Source organism: Dromiciops gliroides, chromosome 1, assembly GCF_019393635.1.
Source record: "Dromiciops gliroides isolate mDroGli1 chromosome 1, mDroGli1.pri, whole genome shotgun sequence".
Taxonomy (NCBI): domain Eukaryota; kingdom Metazoa; phylum Chordata; class Mammalia; order Microbiotheria; family Microbiotheriidae; genus Dromiciops; species Dromiciops gliroides.
Window position 1 is genome coordinate 674,475,232 of NC_057861.1, and position 17,705 is coordinate 674,492,936.

The window sequence follows — 17,705 nt, forward strand, 5'->3', positions numbered from 1 at the left end:
GTCCATTTTATGATAGTAGAGATGTGATCTCCTGTAGAATATTGAGTATGAAAGTCTGCCTCCTACTCCCTTCTCATATCTTAATCAAGGGTATCCTTGTTGCATGTCAAATATACAAATTTAAAAATTCTAAATAAATAGGAAAGGAGGCATACACATTAAAGTTATTGATGTTCTCTACTTTTTATTTGTAATAAAGTCCTAAAATTTCCCCACATCTTTGCCATCTTCACCTCCTTCAAATACCTTGAGAACCTAACCTTTTAGTGTCCTCAAAAGTGTGTGTTGGGGCAGCTAGGTGGCACAGTGGATAGAGCACTGGTCCTGGATTCAGGAGGACCTGAGTTCAAATCCGGATTCAAACACTTAACACTTACTAGCTGTGTGACCCTGGGCAAGTCATTTAACCCCAATTGCCTCATCCCCCCCCAAAAAAGTGTGCATTGCTGGGGGGCAGCTAGGTGGCACAGTGGATAGAGCACCGGCCCTGGATTCAGGAGGACCTGAGTTCAAATATGACCTCAAACACTTGACACTAGCTTTGTGACCCTGGGCAATTCACTTAACACTCATTGCCCCGCAAAAAAAGAGGGGGAAAGTGCGTGTTGCTTCTAGCATGAACCTCTTCTGTGTATACTTGGTCAGATACAGCTGTTTTCCCATGTTTCCTTCAGTGTCATTTCCACTTCCTCTAGGAACACATCTAGGACTGTGATCATGGAATCTAGACTTGGCTGCTCCATTATCCTTTGGAGTAAAAAGAGTTTATTATAAAAATCTTTGAGGATCTTTTCCACATATCTACCATTTGTTGTCTTCTTCCTGCTTTCATTCCTAAATAGCTTCAAATGATTGCTTGGTTTTCCCTTACCAAGTTCCTTTAAACTTATTTCCCCCTCCAATGCTCCTCACTATTTTAATTTCCTACTGTCCATAATCTTCTACCATCCTTCTCTATAAAAATCTCACAAAAAGGTTTATATTCTAAACCAGAGTGACCTTTATCCACCATATCATTTCAGTTGGCAAGTAGGTCAAGTATTTGCTGACTGAGGTGAGTTTCAGGCTCTTTCATTCTCATTGTTAGGGATCTAGTTTCATATCAATTAAATTTCTGTATGAAATTGTTATAATTGCTGTTGTCATTTCCTCCATTCATTTCCCATTTTTCAGTGTCAGTTTTCAAAAATTGGTCAGGCTAGAGTCATTTTAATTGCATGTCATAGTTTTTTCTTATTTTTTATTCTTTCTTATAGCTTTATTTTAATTTTGATCTCTGCTCTAATGAGTTGGTGGTCTGACTGAAGACAGCTGATTCATGAATGTCTTCTACATCAGTAATGAGTCATTTCCTGTCCATTAAAATATAATCAGTTTTATTCTTTTTTGTGATGTTATTTGGAACTTACCGTGTCTTTCACCTTCAGATTCTTTTCTGAGAATGTATTTGTGATACATATAGTCTGGAAGTCTTTTGCCACTCTTATTACTTACTCCTGAGCCATATTTTCCCATAATTTTTTTCATTGAACTCACCTATGCCCATTTTGCATTGAAGTTACCAAGCATCACTCATCGACTTAATTAGGAGAGTCTCATCCAATATTTAACTCTTCATCTTCCACAACAGATGTTGGCTCATAAGTTGTAATTACTTTAATGATGGTCTTTTTGCAAATATGAATGATGAGCCTCTCAATATGAAATGACCAAATGTCCCATGAAACTATTTTTCTAAGATAGTAACTCATCTGTTTTTTTTTAATCTTTTTTCCTTCTGATTTCATTATGGTATCATTTCTGTCTGTGATACCACCATTTGCCCAATATCCAAGGTTTAAAATATTGGTTTTTCTCAGGGATTCATCTCTCCCTTTTCCCCCTTCTTTCAGATCCTGTTGCCAAATACTATTGATTCTATCTCTACTATATTTCTGAAATTGTCCCCTCTTCTCTCTTCCTACTGTCAGTACCCCAGTGCAGACATTTGCCTGTATTAGGTAACAATGGCCTCTTTTTTTTTTTTTTTTTTTTGCGGGGCAATGGGGGTTACGTGACTTGCCCAGGGTCACACAGCTAGTAAGTGTCAAGTGTCTGAGGCCGGATTTGAACTCAGGTACTCCTGAATCCAGGGCCGGTGCTTTATCCACTGCACCACCGAGCCGCCCCCAACAATGGCCTCTTAATAGGTTTTTCCATCTTTACTCTCTGCCCCTTCCATTCTGACCTTTATAACACTACTAGATAATCTTTCCTCTGCAAAGATCTGGTCATGTCATTATTCTCCTGGAAAATCTTTAGTGGCTACCATCTAATTACCTACTGAGTAACATGTAAGTTCCTTCATTCAACCAATCAATATAAAAAAATCAATCAAGAAACATTTATTAAGTGCCTGCTTGTGCCGGGTATTTTGCTAAGTACTGGAGATGCAAAAAGAGGAAAATGATATTCCCTGCCCTAAAGAAGCTCACAATCTAATGGTCCTTTACCTGGCATTCAGTCACTTGTTATTATTCCTTTTCAGTCTTATTTCACATCACCGCCATCCACACACTTTACACCCCAGGCAAACTAGATGACTGATGCTTTCAACACACTCTGTACTTCTATGATTTTTCTTTTTTTTCCTCTTTCTTTCTTTCTGGTTATTTTTTTTTCCAGTACTGTGAGGGTTAAGTGACTTGCCCAGGGTCACACAGCAAGTAAGTGTCAAGTGTCTGAGGTTGGATTTGAACTCAGGTCCTCCTGAATCCAAGGCTGGTGCTTTATCCACTGCGCCACCTAGCTGCCCCCACTTCTGTGATTTTTCTTAGCTTGTTCTCTAACCCTGGAGTGCTCTTCCTACCACTCTAGGCCTTTAAAATCCCTACTTATCCTTTAAAGCCCAACTCAAATACCAAGTCCTTCACCAAGTCTTCTCTGATTTTCCCCCTCCACTTAGCATGGTGCCTGGTACATAGTAGGTGCTTAATAAATGTTTATTAATTGGTTGATTTCCCTTCCCTGTCCAATGCCCACACTGACTTTCCATCTTGAAACTCAAAAGGGCTTTCTATTTGTACCTCTCCAATGCACATATTTAATAATTGTGTGTTATAGTGATGTGTGTATGTGTCTTACCTCCCTACTGAACCATGGGGGCAGGGGCTTCTTCTTCTATCTCCCCACACCTAACACAGTGTTTTGCACACAGTAATTTTATTGAGTTGAATAATTAATAAATAATAAATATCTCTGAAGAAGAGAAACAGACTTTGGTGCACTAATCTGGAGAACGGCCCTCCCCATTTCTTGGCCTGTGCCAGGAAGCACATCAGTTGGCCATCAGTTAAAATTCTTCTGGGCTTCTCTGAACCATATTTGTTACCAAAAAATAAAATAAAATAGTTTTTTCCTGGCTTCTTCGACAATCAGTCTCCAGTACAGAAGGGATGGTTAAATTGAATTTCCTTTCCCCTGTCAAAACCTCCTCTTTTTGAAAAATATAAACATAGAGCTCTTCAGTGAGTCATTTCATAATTAAGAGTTGTTGCTTCCAAATTCACTACCTTGTTTATTTTTGAAGGGTAATAATACACTTGAGCTTAATTTTTAATTTGCTTTCTATCCAAAATAAAGAATTTGTAAGAAAAGTGGTAGGCCTGAGATTAGCAGAGTTGGGTTTCCAATTTCTCCTTTTGTTAACCTTACAAAAAGTTCAAGTGACATTCCCAGGAAGCTCAGCATCCAATGAGAGCCCTGATTACTGGTATATTAATCATAGCCCTTATAAAACCCTTTACTCACAACAGCCTAGTGAGGTAGGTAAAGTGTGTTTCAATAGCCCCATTTTACAGATGAGGTAACTGAGCTTCCAAAAGGTGCTACAACTTCTGTCCAAGGTCACATAGCTACTTAGTGGTGTTTGGATCCCTTGGTTCCAAGTTCATTGTTGTTGTTTTTCTACTTCATCACAGAGGGTCTGGACTAGGAGAAGTCAGACATACCTTGTACCCAGGAAAGGTATCAATGTTTGTGAGTGAGTAGGTGAGGCAATAACTGATTCCAGGCAAGGGCTCCTAAATCTGAAAAGGCCACTGCAGTGTGGCTTGTGTGTGATGGGGGAAAGAAGAGTAAAAGCAGAGGATTTGACTCCTCCCAGAGCCTTGAGGCCTCTGGAGCATTTCAGTTCTGGATCCAACTGGGATCTTTTCTGGCAAAAACTTCCTCCGGCACTGCTCCCTTCCAATGCTGGGATTAGGGAGGCAGAGGCAGGGAGACATTTAGGGTGGAGTATTTTCTCTATTGACCTCTGAGGATGATTAAGGATCCCAAGACAGATGGGGAGTGGGGAGGGAAGAGAGGTAAGGAGAAAAATTTGGAACTAAAAATCTTATGAAAACAAATGTTGAAAACTCTTTACATATATGTAAAATATATAATAGAAAATAATAAAAAACTTTTATGATTTAAAAAACCCCACAAAGGTCCCTTTCTCCTCTAAAAAAAAAACAACTAACTAAACTAAATTTTTTTAAAAGGATCCCAGGGGAGCTAAGTGGTGCAGTGGATAAAGCGTGAGTCCTGGAGTCAGGAGGACCTGAGTTCAAATCCAACCTCAGACACTTGACACTTACTAGCTGTGGAACCCTAGGCAAGTCACTTAACCTTCATTGCCCCGAAAAAAAAATCTCCACCTTCTCATCTGTATAAATAAGATTGGACTAGGTGCCTTCTGAGGTCCTTGCCAGATATAACACACATGATTCTGTGAGCCAGTGGTTCCCTCCCCTGCACCCCCCAGCAGCTGGGTGGGGAGCAATGCTGGGCTGGCTTAGGCTGGGTTATTTAGTATTAATAATCAAAGGATTCATTGGACAGCTATTTCTATGGTTACATTTACCAAGGAATCTTACATGAGCTTAACATGTGCATAAGAGACTCCTTGTTGGAAGAGTCTTTAAAGAGATGTTTTTGCTCCACCAAGTCAATTTTTTAAAATCACCTAACAATAAACACAGCAAGGTCTTGTACTCTCTGTATCCTGTCAGTCAATTACATGACTGTAAAGATGTGGTCTGCTGGAGAAAATCATTTGCAAAAGCCTGCCTCTTTGCTTCTCATATTTTCATCAATGAAATATGCATGTAGTTCATTCTTATAAAGATTTTATAAAAACAGGAAAGAAGGGGCAGCTAGGTGGTGCAGTGGATAGAGCACCGGCCCTGGATTCAGGAGGACTTGAGTTCAAATTTGGCCTCAGACACTTGGCACTTACTAGCTGTGTGACCCTGGGCAAGTCACTTAACCCCAATTGCCTCACTTAAAAAAAAAACGGGAAAGGAGGCATATGAGGTATTAATTATTGATGTCCTCTGGATTTTCTCATTGGGGTAATAATCTCATTTACGCATCCCAACCCCCATTATTTTGGCATCTTTCCTTCCCTTTCATTCATTACAAATCTATCCCTCAAAGATTTCAAGCTTTCATCAATCTCCAGCATCAGTCTCCTTGGTGTATACATGGCCTAGACCAGCTGCTCTTCCCTCCTTCATCTCGATTTTCATTTCTACTTCCTTGTATAGTTCATTGGGAACTGAGTCATTGGGGTCAATTATGGTGGTTCCATTATCCTTAATGATGAAATGATCATTATAGAAACAGAAAAAGTCATCCCGCCTTCTTTCTATTTGTTGTTCTCCCAACAGTTTAGTCTGTGAGGGCTCTTGGAGTGATGGCCTGTTGGATCTCACACCAAAGTTGTCATTGATGGGAAACAGAACACTAGGGTAAACAGATGCGTGCTCTCCGTGACCTGGCCTTCCCTTTCCTTTGTTATGTTTAAATCATAATTTAGGGACAAGTTTTGGTCCCAGATTATAATTCATCCCTTTGAGGCAGCTAAATTGGTGCAGTGGAAAGAGCTCTGGGTCTGGAGTCAAGAAAATCTGAGTTCAAGTCTGGCCTCAGACACATACCAGCTGTGTGACCCTGGGCAAGTCACTTAACCTCTGTCTGCCTCCTTTTTTTCAGCTGTAAAATGAGAATAATAATAGTAACTACGTCACAGGATTGTTGTGAGGATCAAATGAGAGAATATTTGTAAAGTGCTTAGCACAGCACCTGGTAGGTTCCTTTTAAATGTTTTTTCCTCCTCTTCCATTCATTTTACAAACATTTAATAAGGCCTCTATGTTCAGAATCCTGGGCTTAGTTTGGGGGAAAAAATTAAGTTTAGATAAAACAATGGTCCTTGCCTTCATGGGCTTGCCAGTCTAGTAGGGAAAGGAGTCACGTATACAGATAACTATAATATGCAATATTGCATCATAAGTGCTTTTGAAAGGTAAAGACAAAATGCTCTTTGAGGTCTGAGTAAGAAAAGTTGTTAGTTTTGGGGGACATCAGGGAAGGCTTCTTGGAGTAGGTGGCATTTGAGCTAGACTTTAAAGGATGGGTAGGAATTTAGTACTCATTTATCAGACCAATGAATGAATGAGAACAGGGAGCCAACAGAGCATAAATAGTAATAATTCCCATTTCTTTAGCACATTTTTCTTTGAGATAAGAAGTATAAATATTTTTATCCCTACTTTGCAAATGTGGAAAGCAAAGCCCCCAGAAGTGAACTGATTTGCTCTTGGTCACATGTCAGATCAGGATGTGAGCCTATGTCTCCTTATTCCTTTCCACTTCTGGCTCTCCAAAAAACACACGATTCACAGTCAGCGGCTGGAGGAGGAGGGCTCTGTATACCTAGAGAGCCCCCTGGCCACTCTCTTTCTTGCTCCCCACATCTTGTGCTCTACACCTCCCTCCACCAGTACCCCAAGTCCAGGATCCTGGCCCTTCACTAAAGTTGGGTCCAGACCCGTGGTGCAGGGCAGTGGTCCAGGTGAACCCCGACATTTTATAGCTGGGGAAACCATGGGCGAGAGATGGGCAGGGATTTCCCCATAGTCACACAGGCAGCAAATACAAGACCATGATTCAAACCTGGCTTCTCTGCTCCTAAAACCAGGGCTCTTCCCATGAGGTCTAGAAGCAGAATTTGCAAGACTCCCAGAGCTCGACTGCGTAGACAGAACTTCCAAACCCCACAAGAGCAGGTGAGGTCTGTGTTATGTGCACTGAGCACGGCCCGGCACATGGAAGAAGGCACTTCATAAGTGTATGTTCAGTTGAATGGAGAGCTCCAACTCCGGATCTCTCCTGAGCATCTCTGGGGTAGGAATGCACCCATGGCTAGCGGCATTGCTCCCTCTGGTGGTCCTGGCTGTCACTGCAGCCCTTAAATTCTAGTTTCTGTCCTGTGTAACCAGCGTTCTCCTTAGGCACTGTCCGGGTGAACAGAAAAGGGGAAAACGGTATTTACGTGCATGAGACAGGGAGATCAGCATTAGACAGAGGATATCTGGGAACCCCAACATGAGGTTCACTTGTAAGGACCCTGGGAAAGTAGAAAAGGTCATAATTAGGGACAGAAGAAAGTGCTGCTCGCTAGTCACTAATGGGGCAAGGGGGGGGGGGGCAGACAGCAACCACCCATAGTACCTGGGCCCAGGCCACCATGGTGTGCCAGAAATAGGCCTGGCATCAGGAGCCCTGCATTCAAATGACACTTGCCAGCTGTGTGACCTCTTGGAGTTTCAGTTTCCCTCCCTGTAAAATAAAGATAACCTACTTCCTGGGGTTATTGTGAGGAAAGTACATCTCTAATGTCTCTAACTCTTCTAATTCCTTTGATCCTATAAACCTGAAAAAAATAAACTGATAGCAAGGGGAGCTGCTCTGGGGGTGAGCACCTTGGAAAGGGGGAGTGCTTACTTGTAAGCTTTTGCTCTGCCATAAGCAAATGAACAGCTCCCTCTGGCTAACTCTCCTAATCCTAAAGAAAAACCCCCAGCTGTGGAAAAGGCCCACTCTTGGCATTTTCTCAATTCTCATCCTTCTTAATCCCTCTGCAGTGTGTGACACTGTCAACGGCCCCCTCCTGCTAGACGTCCTCTCCTCACTGGGTTTTCATGACAATCCCTTTGTGGTTCTCTTCTTAATCTTCTGGGCCAGTCCTCAGTGTCCTTTGGCAGAATCATCAGCCACATCCCACCTCTAATTCATGAATGTACCTTGGGCACTCTTCTCTCTCAATACTCTCTTGGTGATATTATCAACTCCCAAGGTTTCAACTATCATCTCCATGCAGATTATTTCCAAACAGGTATATGCGTGTGTGTGTGTGTGTGTGTGTGTACATACAAACACACACACACACATATACATATATATGTTCACACAGAGAAAAATAGATATCTTGTCCTCATCTCTCCTTACCCCCAGTCCTACACCTCCATTGCAATGTCCCATAGATAGCTAAAACTCAACATGTCCAAAAAAGAACTCATTATCTTTTCTCTTCCTCTTCACTTTCCTATTTTTTGTTGAGGGCGTCACCACTCTTTAAGATATCCAGCTTTGCAACTTCGGAGTCACCTTCTGTCTTGATCATCCCTCTGCCCCATTGGTTTCCATGTGTTATAAATTCCACCTCCAGGTTTCTCATGCCCAACCACGTCTCTGTACTCACACCACAGCTATCTTAGTCCAGGTCCCTATCACGTCTCAAATGAACTCTTGCTAGAGTCTCCTCAATGGGTTTCCTACTTCAAGCCTCAAGCCCCTCCAATCTGTCTTCCACATAGCTACATGATGGATATTCCTTACGCACAAGTCTAACCATGTCCCTCCCCTGCTCAAGAAACTTCGGTAAGTTGCCTCCAGGATTAAATATAAACTCCTCCATTTGATATTTAAAGCCCTTCACAGTATGTCTTCTGCCTGTCTTTGCCGGGCTGATTATACATTACTCTATTTACTGTTTCCTATACAGGACCTTCCCTCTCCTGCCTCCATACATTTTTGTTTTTGTTTTTGTTATTGTGAGGCAATGAAGCTTAAGTGACTTGCCCAGGGTCACACAGCTGGATTTGAACTCAGGTCCTCCTGAAACCAGGGCCAGTGTTTTATCCACTGCACCACCTAGCTGCCCCTTGTCTCCATACATTTTTATTGACTTTCCCTCATGCCTGGAATGTTCTTCCCCCTCACTTCCATCCAGCTTCCTTCAAGGCTTAGGTCAAGTGACACCTCCTTCAAGAGGCCTTACTTGATTTCTCCAGTTGTTAGCCCTCTCACCTCCCCATCCCCATCATGGAATATTTATTTTGTACATACCCTATATTTACTTTTCTGTGAACAGCATTGTGTCCCCACCACCACCACCACCAATAGAATATAAGCTCTTTGAGGACAAGAATAGTTCTCACTTTTTTAAGCCTTAGACGTTTAAGAAGTCCTTGTGGATTGATTACCCAAACCTTAGTGGTGATGAGCATCTTGGAGGTTTGGGAGAGGTCAGGTTTGAGGGATAGGCCCCAGTTGTTTGCAGTCAGGCTGCTGTCCAGCATATAGAGGATTTGATCTTGGAACTGCTGTGAACATCTTACTTGGCTTTTGAGGCCCAGCTCCAATGCCCCTTCCACAGATTTCTTTCCTTCATCCCCTAAAAACAACTTCAGATATGAAGCATCTCCTTCATTCCTTGCTCTGCCGAAGGCTAGAGGAATTTTAAAAAATGAAACCAACTTTTCCTGAATCCTCTTTGTTGATTACACTGGGAACCTATCCAAATCCATTTCCTCCTAGGTTATTTTCATTCATTCATTCAACAAATATTTCTTCTGCCTTCCCCTGGAGCTGACAGTGTGATGAAGTGCAGAGAAGAATGGATTTGGAGTCAAAAGACGGAATCTTTATAGTAGGTTGGATCTGGAAGGAGCCTTAGAGATCATCTGGTCCAACTTACCTGCCATATTTTTACAGACTAGGAAAGTGAGACCTGAAGAAAGGGAAAGATTTGGCCAAAGTCACTGAGAGTATGAGTGGAAGGGCTAGGGCTCCAATCCATACCTTCTGACTCTATAGTCAGTGGCCATTCCCATACAACCCAATTCTTAGGCTTGAAATCTATTTCTGCTACTCCCCGGGGACTGTGGGTAGAGAAATGGGGCTGGAGAAAGCCCAGATTCAGCAGCAAGACTCTCCAGATCAGAAGTGGATCCACTCACTCACTGAGGCCTGCTGAGGACTGAGCCAGGGCAGGAAAAAGGTCTCTGGGTATGTGATTTGTGTAAGTTTCCTGACCTCCAGTGAGTTGGATCCATTAGAAAGAAATACTGGATACTGTATCTTGGCTTCCTTCTCAAAAGCAAATAAATACAAACAGAAAGTACTACAGAAAGAGCAGAAGACTTGAAGCAAAGAATCCCATCCCTTTTACTTTCTCTGACCTTGGACAAGTAATTTCCTTTCTATGACTCTCATTGGTAAACAATAAAATAAAATAAAATAGTTGGACAAGGTCAGAGGTACTTAACCTAGGGATTGAATTTGTGTGTGTATATATATGTATATGTATATATACATAGACACACATAAATTCACATATATATATATACATGTAATGCACACATGACCATGTTCCAATAGAAGTGGTTTTCTTTGCAATACTATGCATTTTATTTTATGCATTTAAAAACAACATCCTGAGAAAGGCTCCCCATCCATAGGCTTCACCAGAGTACTTGATGGGTCCATAAAAGGTTGAAAGCCCCTGGGCTGGAGGAGGCAGCTAGGTGGCCCGGTGGATAAAGCACCAGCCCTGGATTTAGGAGGACCTGAGTTCAAATCTGGCCTCAGACACTTGACACTTACTATCTGTGTGACCCTGGGCAAGTCACTTAGCCCTCATTACCCTGCAGAGAGAGAGAGAGAGAGAGAGAGAAGAAAGGAAGGAAGGAAGGAAGGAAGGAAGGAAGGAAGGAAGGAAGGAAGGAAGGAAGGAAGGAAGGAAGAAAGAAAGAAAGAAAGAAAGAAAGAAAGAAAGAAAGAAAGAAAGAAAGAAAGAAAGAAAGAAAGAAAGAAAGAAAGAAAGAAAGAAAGAAAGAAAGAAAGAAAGAAAGAAAGAAAGAAAGAAAGAAAGAAAGAAAGAAAGAAAGAAAGAAAGAAACCCCCTGGACTAGATTATCTGTAAGATCCCTTTCTGCTCCAAATTCTATAACTTGGGGCCTTATGCAGAATGCCACATGATGATCTCTGGTTTGGAATCTGGTTCTGCTACTTCCCAGTGAACCTCTGGTAGGCTCTTCATCTCCTTATAGGGTCTACCATGATTTAAAGGTACAGAATCTACAAAGAGGGGGGAGGTGAGATCCCAAAGGTACCAAAGGGAGAAGAGGCTACCTGGGAAATGAGCAATATGAGTGAGTTGAGTTGACCTTACTTGGTTGAGAAGGAGAGAGAGCCCATGTAAAACTCAGAGGAAGCACGATAATAATCAAAATGTTATTTCTATAACAGTTTAAGGTTTAAAGGACTCTCCTCTCCCAAACCCTGAAAGGCAGGTGGTGTGAGTGTTATTATCCCTATCTGACAGGAGGAAACAAAGCAAAGTCAAATTCGCTTCTCAAGGTCGCATTGTGTTAGGTTTACAGCCTGAGAGTCACCCTCACATCTTCATTCTCCCTCACCTCCTATATCTGGTTACTGAGCCTTGTCTTTCCTCCCTCCAATAAATATCTCTTACATCCATCCTCTTCTCTCCACTCACACTGATGTACTCTAGCTCATCATCTTTCATCTGGATTCTTTTTTCCCCCTTTTTTTTCCATCTGGATTCTTGCAATAACCTAATTCAGGAGGTCTGAACTCTGTGTGTGTGTGTGTGTGTGTGTGTGTGTGTGTGTGTGTGTGTGTGTGTGTGTGTGTGCCTAGGACCCCTCTGTCAGCCTGATGAAACCTATGGCTCCCTTCTCAGAATAACATTTTGAAATGCATAAAATAAATGAATAGGATTACCAAGGGAACCGATTACATAGAAATACAGTTTTTAAAATGATTTTCAAAACAAGCTCATAGACCCCGGGTTAAGAATCCTTGTTCTGATTCTCCTCCCTACCCCATTCATTTCATGCCCTGCCTCCAAATGACTCTTCCTACAGTGCAGTACTGATCAGGTCACAATCCTGCCTCTGAGATAAACACAAACACTTATTCTGATGGCATTTAAAGCCCTTCATGTGGGGTGCCAGCTGACCTTTCCAGACTTTCTTCACATTATTTCCCTTAATCAATCGATTGATTCCTCCTCTGTGTTTCAGCCAGCTGTTCCTTCCCACTACCGCTTAGAATACTTTTCTTCCTTAAAGACATAACAGGTGCCACCTCCTCCGGAAAGCTTTCGCCAATGCCTTTTCTTTTTGGTACTTTCCCTTTCCTAAAATTATCTTGCTTTTGTTGTCATTCGGTCATGTCTGACTCTTCGTGATCCCATTTTGGGGTTTTCTTGGCAATGATACTGGAGTGGTTTGCCTTTTCCTTCTCCAGCTCCTTTTACAGATGAGGAAACTGAGACAAACAGGTTGAAGTGACTTGCCCAGGGTCACACAGCCAGTAAGTATCTAAGGCTAAATTTGAATTCATGAAGGTGAGTCTTCCTGATTCCAAGCCCAATGCTCTATCCACTATACCATTTAGCTGCTTTCACTTATTTGTTTAAGTATTGTACTGCTCAGTTCGCATAAGCTTCTTAAGGGCAGGTACTCTTTTTTTTTTTTCCGGGGAAATGAGGGTTAAGTGACTTGCCCAGAGTCACACAGCTAGTAATTGTCAAGTGTCTGAGGCCACATTTGAACTCAGGTCCTCCTGAATCCAGGGCCGGTGCTTTATCCACTGTGCCACCTAGCTGCCTCCAGGGCAGGTACTCTTTTTCATCTGTTTTCATATTCTCAGTGCTTAAAACAGCATCTTGTACGTTGTTAGGCACTTAATAAGTGGTTGTTGAATTGAATCTAGTCTAATTAATACCTGAGCAGGAATCATTTCTATAATATCCCTAGCAATGGCCCATCAGTCCTCCACTCAGAGACAGCAGGAAGTAGTGGGGAGAACATTGGACTTGGACTCAGGGAGGCCCTGTGTTCAAATTTCACCTCAGACACTTACCAGCTGTGTGATGCTGGGCAGGTCACTTAACCTCTTGGTGCCTCAGTTTCCTCATCTATAAAATGAGGAAATTATGTGTGAAGACCAATATGATTCTCCGACCTCTAGTCATGAGGAACTCAACTTCTTCCTATTAGAGTCCTTTGTGCTTTGGGACAGCTATACTCATTAGGAAGTTCTTCCTTATATCCAGCTGAAATCTGCCCATCTGTAACAGCCCACTATTACTCCTAGATCTGCCCCTTCTTTCCAAGCAAAGCATGCAGATTCCCTCCTCAGCTTGGGAGTCCTTTATACCCTTGAAAGCACTGGTCATGTTCCATGGAGAAACCTTCGCTTCTCCAAACTAAACACCTGCCTTTCTTTCTTCCTTCCTTTCTTTTTGTTTTTTCTTTCTTTCTTTCTTTTTTTTTTTTTTTGTGAAGCAATGAGGGTTAAGTGACTTGCCCAGAATCACACAGCTAGTAAGTGTCAAGTGCCTGAGGCTGGATTTGAACTCAGGTCCTTCTGAATCCAGGGGGGGTGCTTTATCCACTGCACCACCTAGGTGCCCCCTCTTCCTATACTCTAGGTCTGAGCTCTGGGTCCTCCCTTGCTCCATTTCTTTCTAATGATCTTTTCATGGCCTGATGCTGAATCCTCTCCCCATCGTGGTGACCCCCTTCCAGAACTCAGCCTCCTTTCAATAGCTAGGAACAGATTGAAGGGAAGAAGACCAGCAAGGTTGGGATCTCATCAGGCCTTTCAGGGTCCAGAGACCCAGTCTCCTGAAGGGTCATGGTCTGCAATTCTGTTATCTAGGAATTTCCATTTAACTCAACAATGTATTTAGTCCTTTTCTATGTTCAGGTTGCTGGGGTCAGAGATAAGCATACAGAGATGAAAAATAGTACAGTCCCTGCCTTAAAAGGTCTTTCTATCTAAGAGGGGGATTAGTACAACATGAGGAAGACCACACTTAGGAGCAAAGGAGAGGTTCAGTTAAAGGATTATAAGGAATTTGAAGAGGAAGGATCATTTCACCTGGGTTGGGGGGGGAGGGAGAGAAGACTGTCTAGATGAAGAAACTGAGGCTGAGTGACTTGCCCAAGGGCCCACATTGTTTAAGTGCCTTACCTGCTCTGCCATGCCTCTTATATAGATAGACTCACTCGTGGTTGAGTTGTTTGGCTGTATCATAGAATATGTGAAGAGCAATTCTGTGAGCTAAGGCTGGCACAGTAAGGGAGTTAGGTTGTAAAGGGACGTGAATGCCAGACTAAGGAGTTTGTATTTTCTCCTGGGTATGTGGGCAGGTGAGAGGGTGGTGGTGCCATCAAAAGACTTTGGGTAGGGGGCAGCTAGGTGGCACAGTGGATAAAGCACTGGCCCTGGAGTCAGGAGTACCTGAGTTCAAATCTGGCCTCAGACACTTGACACTCACTAGCTGTGTGACCCTGGGCAAGTCACTTAACCCCCATTGCCCCACCAAAAAAAAAAAATACTTTGGGGAGTTGGGAGGAAAGGTCAGTTTTGGGGGTGGGGCAGAGATGAATTCAGTTTTGAATGAATAGAGGTGGGAAAAGGCCGCTGGAAAAATACAGGACTGCAGTGTACTACTAGGAGAAATTGGGGCTAGGCATATGGATTTGGCAGTCAAGGAGGAGACCAGAGAGAGTCCAGATAAGGTTAAGTATGGCTGGGGTCCTTCCCAAAATGGTAGCCTAGAGAGGAAATCCCCAGGGAAGTGACTTTTTACTGCCAAGTAGTAAAGAAACAAAAAAACAGCCTTACGAAAAGCCTTCACAGACACTTAAGGGACTGTAGGGGAAGGGGCAGAAAGTGGGGCCTACCTGGTGACGAGCTGGTGAGTGGAACCCAGGGGAGAAAGCTGTCGCTCTGCCCGCCCCTCACCTCCCTCTGGGCTCCTGCTCCATACCTCCATCCTCCTCATCTTGAGTTTATAACATCAGTGTGCATAATTGATGCCCTCCTGTTGGCCAAGCCAGACCTCTGTTTCGAGAATATCGCTGAAGGCCCTTGAGGTAGTTCCATTAGTGAGGAATCCCTGTTGGGCACCACAGCAGTGTCTGAGCTTCTGTGTATCCTGCCCGGCAGTCGCTGACGGGATTAGAGCACTCCTCAAAGGTTGCACGGGAGGAGGCATGCCAGCTTCCTAAGGAATACCCAGATGGCCAGAAGTCTTGACAGCCGTTTGTAGAGGAACCAACTCCCTCTGTGACCATAAACAAGTGCCTTCACCTGTCTTGGTCTCAGTTTCCTCATCTGTAAAGTTGGGTTAGACCAGACGATCTGCAGCTCCAATTCCTATGTATCTCTGCCCCTCTGCCCTTGAGAAGAGGTGCGGCATAGGATTGGGGGCAGTGAGTTTAGAGACAGAAGACCCAGGTTCAAAGTCTGACTCCATTAAGTGCTCTAAAGTCCCATCCAGTTCCAAATCCAGAATCTTTAAGGTCCGTTCCAATTCTCCTGTGCTGTGAGTCTGTAGGGGTTCGGAGAGTGACCTCTGTTCTGAGCATTTCTCTCGTCCAGATGGTGAGATGCCGAGCACCAATCTCCTTTCCTGACCCCTATCCCTGAGCTGGAGGGGGAGGGCCACTGATTGCTGTCCCTGCAGCCCAGCCTTGCCTAGTAGCACCTGGTTTTTCTTGGCTTGAGCTGATGCCACTGGTTGGTACCCTGCAGGAAGTCGTGCTTCCCCTGGAAGTCTCATAGATCTGTGGTCTTAGCCAGCCCCAGAGCCCAGGTCTCTCCGAACCAAAAGCAGGCCCAAGGGTTGCCAAGGTGACCCAGGCAGCAGCTCCTCCTTTCAGATCCCAAGAACCTTTAAGTACAAATCAGAGAACCCTAAAGAACACTGTGGTATACAAGAAAGCACTTGGTGAATTTAGAGTCAGAGGTCCTGAATTCAAATCCTGTCTTATCACTTACTATCTCTGTAACTTGAGCAAGTTATTGACCTCTCTGGGCCTCAGTTCCCTCATCTGTAAAATTAAGGAGTTAAACCAGAGGGCATGGGAAGGAGAGAAGCACACAAATGGAATGATTAAACCTGAGGGTCCTCACTCTGGGCCAAGCAGGAGTGAAACACCTTTACTCTGTCATCAAAAGGGAAGCAACAAGATATAAAGCCTAGAAGTTGAGAGACAGAAGGAAATAACAGCCTGAGAAATCTTTCTATTTCTGGCCACCCAGGGGAGATAAAAATAGCTCTTCTTGCCTGGCAGGAGCCCCTGATCTCTACTTGTAGATTTTGCTTTCTCCCTGGGGCTGGGCTCTGCACTCTCTTGTCCTGGGGCTGGGCCCTGGGCCTTTGTGCGTGTTTTCTCTCTCACTCTCACTCACTCTCACTCTCTTTCTCTGGGACTGCACTGGGGTTCAGGGCTGGACTCTGGCAGTTTTCACGATGGAACTGAGCTCAGAACTCTGGCCAGTGGGTCCTGGATTCTAGACTCTCTTGTCCAGGGCTGTGTCCTGGGGTTCTGGGCTGAGATCTGGACTCTCTTGTTCTAAGGCTGAATTCTTAGTTCTTCCTATACTCTATTCTTTTTTTGTGGGGGGGGCAATGAGGGTTAAGTGACTTGCCCAGGGTCACACAGCTGGTGTCAAGTGTCTGAGTCTGAATCCAGGGCAGATGGTTTATCCACTGTACCACCTAGCTGCCCCCTCTTCCTCTACTCTAGGTCTGAGCTCTGAGCCTTCCCTTGCTGGACTCGGAGCTGAGCAGTGCTCTCTCTCTCTCTCTCTCTCTCTCTCTCTCTCTCTCTCTCTCTCATGGTTAGACTGAGCTTTGGACACTGGGCCTGTCGCACTTCCCAGAGGCAGCCCCCATGGTTGGGCTTAAATTTCCACCAGGGACACAAGGCCTCACTTTATGATACATCTTACTGGACCTGGGCCAGCGCTCCCCCCCTCCCCACTCAAGTTCAAATATCCTAAAACTTCCTAATAAATTTGAGGGCTGGAGTGGCAGGAACAGGAGGCAGGAGCTGGATAAAGCCCAAGGTCCAAGACCCTGTAGGTAACAAGAGAGAAACGAATGGGTGTTCTTAGCTAGGAATGGCTGTATTTGGAAACGGCTCCTTCCACTGAGAGAGGTGGGCAAACTGGGGCTCCCTGCTCAAGGTAAGCATGCCCTGAGCCCCACACAAAGCTAAGGCCTTGGTGGGCTCTGCTCAGGCTAATTGAGGAATTAACACCAAGCTGTAGAGGGGCTGATTGAAGGAAGTGGGACTATTTACTCTGCAGGAAAGAGATTGGGAGTGAAGGGGCGGCATTCAGGGTGAGCACCATTAGGATAATGGCTGTATTCAAGTATCTGAAGAACTGTCATTTGGAGGAGAAATTAGGTTTGTCGTGCCCAACCTCAGAGGGGCAGAACAAGGAGCAGTGAGGAAAGAAGGGAAGGCAGATCTTGGTTGATGTAAGGAACAACTTCTCAGTAATCAGAGCTGTGCCCAAGGAGGATGGGCTATGCCAGGAGATAATGGAGTCCCCCTCAGTGGTGGTCTTCAAGTGGAGGCTAGATGGAGAGGAAAGGGAATAAGCATTTATTAAGCTAAAGAAATAATAATGGCAGTGGATAAAGCACCAGCCCTGGATTCAGGAGGACCTGAGTTCAAATTTGACCTCAGACACTTGACACTTACTAGCTGTGTGAC

General features: G+C 43.9%; 1 protein-coding gene across 1 annotated transcript in view; it reads left to right on the forward strand.

Annotated features, from left to right (window-relative positions):
- Positions 1 to 17,705, forward strand: part of BSN (bassoon presynaptic cytomatrix protein) — a 240,442-nt gene that overhangs the window by 185,042 nt on the left and 37,695 nt on the right. The gene's annotated exons all lie outside the window — the stretch shown is intronic.